This window comes from Varroa jacobsoni, unplaced genomic scaffold, assembly GCF_002532875.2.
Source record: "Varroa jacobsoni isolate VJ856 unplaced genomic scaffold, vjacob_1.0 scaffold_121, whole genome shotgun sequence".
Classification (NCBI taxonomy): domain Eukaryota; kingdom Metazoa; phylum Arthropoda; class Arachnida; order Mesostigmata; family Varroidae; genus Varroa; species Varroa jacobsoni.
The window spans coordinates 74,929-77,222 of NW_019213023.1; the positions used below are offsets into that span (position 1 = coordinate 74,929).

The following is a 2,294-nucleotide window of genomic DNA, read 5'->3' on the forward strand; positions in this document are numbered from 1 at the left end:
AACAGTAATAGTATTTATAATTCTTTTAGCTTTTATAAAGCTTTTAGTATAGGTAAGCCTACCTAAAACCTATGATCTGTCAGCAAATGGTTATATTCCTATTGTAAGACGACTGCAGCACTGACCTTTATGGAATTTCAGATACCAGCTACACATTGATCTCGCAAATCTCGCATATTAAATTTGTTCTTTTAATGAAATATACCATGTTCATCTTAACATTATCCAATCGATAAAACAGCACCACGTTTCCAATCAGATTGTAGTTAACAAATGGCCAGAATTTTATGAGCTAATGTCATAATAAACGTTACTAATTTAGTTGCGTCCGTGCATGCATATGCACAGGTTCAATATTATGCCCCCATCTACCCTTCTAACCTATCTGCTTTTGCAGTCTTCAGTGTCTGGATGTATTTATCGCTTCGAACACCATTTTTGTGCACGCAGTAATTGTATAATTGATCATGTTGAAAATATGTCTTCAACATTTGAAAATCTGCTTGATGGCGTCATGTGATTATAGATGCTTAATGATGGCACTCGGCTTATTATTGCACTTTAAGCCATCTCTGTAGAAATTTTAAATTGTTTCTGGCGACAAAGGATGTCTCACTAGATAAAGACGGCAGATTTCGCAAGGCTTGTGTTTGGGTAAATAACATTGAAGTTATTTAATTAGAAATTGTGTTACATCAAACTAGGATGATTCCAATCGATGCGTGAGTGTGTCGCAGTTGTTTGTTGACTATTGTACTGTAGTTACATGTACGTTTTTACCGTAGTATGTGTACGTCCATAAAGACTAGAACAGAAAGAAGTCACTCACTTCCTAACAGATATAAGCAAAAAAATTACCTTAGCACTATATAGCTATATTGCCAATGGCTTTTTGATGACTAATGCTTATTTCGGACTGAAGTTCCAATCCTGAGATGTAAATCTGTAGCATATGACTTGTACTTTTATTATTTGAAATCCGAGATACAGTTTTTCAAAATTTTCTACTAATAATTCATACGACTCATTTACTTCGAATGGGCATATTCGGCGAGAACGCCTAATTCTTGGTTGTTATAACTGCAATTTATGGAATTGTCTTTTTCCTGATATTCTGCATCGGATTATATATATAGTTTTAAAAACATTAGCAAAATGGACAAACCCTGAGAATTTTATTGACTTGTGGCAAACACAAAAAATTAAAAGAATCAGCACTGCGATCAAATTATTATGGCAAGCCTCCAAATTTATTTGGTGCAGCTAGCTTGAACGGTCCTTTTTATTTGAAAAGCAATGTGCGCACGCAGCAGCATTACCACCAATTTTGGAAAACTTCAATTCTTAAGCTGAAGATGATTCATCTTTGAAAAACGGGTGCACCTCCGGCAGAAGGCTATTACGAATTCGACGGAAATTTCGTTGAAGCTTCTGGTTTAAAGGCCGTGCAAGCAACTCACGCGCCCTTGGATTAAGAGCGATTGTTCCTTCCTCTTCGTCCGTGTTATTACCTCGGTTTCTGAAAATTCACGACACCTTAGCAATTACTTGACGTTCTTAAAATTCGTACAGGCCTATTCAAGAGACTACATATTTTTAGGTAATTATTAGGTTACTACTACTACTACTACTACTACTACTAATTATAGGACATCCACGCTGACTTCCTCAATCTTGACGTATGCTTTAGTTCCTACTATATACACCAACAATTATCCTGTTATAGGCACTCTGCTCCTACCTCAGCCTCCTTTCCATTCAAATATACCGCCACAGCTATCCAACCACATTTTTTTTTTTTTTTTTGTTGAATCTTACCTCGACCTTTACCTGAATGTTACCTCGTTTCTGAAATTTCATGACAATACTACAATTATCGTATTACCCTATCTTCATAATCCAATCTGGCTCATACGTTCTCTAGGTCACATAGGATTAACCGTACCACTACAACAAGATTTTGATATCTTGTTGCAATGATACGTTGTCTTAAGTTGTAAGAATTCCGTGCTTGTTTTCTAGACCCTAACTCTCCTTAAATTATGAATAGATGTTGGAATCGTTTACGAGGCGTCAACTCCACTTACTCGACTTAATCTTACACTTTACGAGTCATCAAAGAATATGGACTATATTCCTTTTGGATGATTGGTTGCTCTGACGCAGAAGTGATTTTTATGCGTCAACAATTTTTATTTGTTTACAATTAGTTTGACAACCGCCGGGCATGTATAATATACCGGGACGAAACTCATGATATATATACATATCATGAGCTTTTTTATATATATATA

The 2,294-nt window shown here is 35.7% G+C and overlaps 1 long non-coding RNA gene across 1 annotated transcript in view; it reads right to left on the minus strand.

Moving 5' to 3' along the window:
• Positions 1 to 1,228: 1,228 nt before the first annotated feature.
• LOC111267033 (uncharacterized) overlaps positions 1,229 to 2,294 on the minus strand; it is a 5,098-nt gene continuing 4,032 nt past the window's right edge. Inside the window, exon 2 of the long non-coding RNA XR_002684380.2 lies at positions 1,229 to 1,519. This is a non-coding gene — a long non-coding RNA (uncharacterized LOC111267033). The remainder of the gene's footprint in view (positions 1,520 to 2,294) is intronic.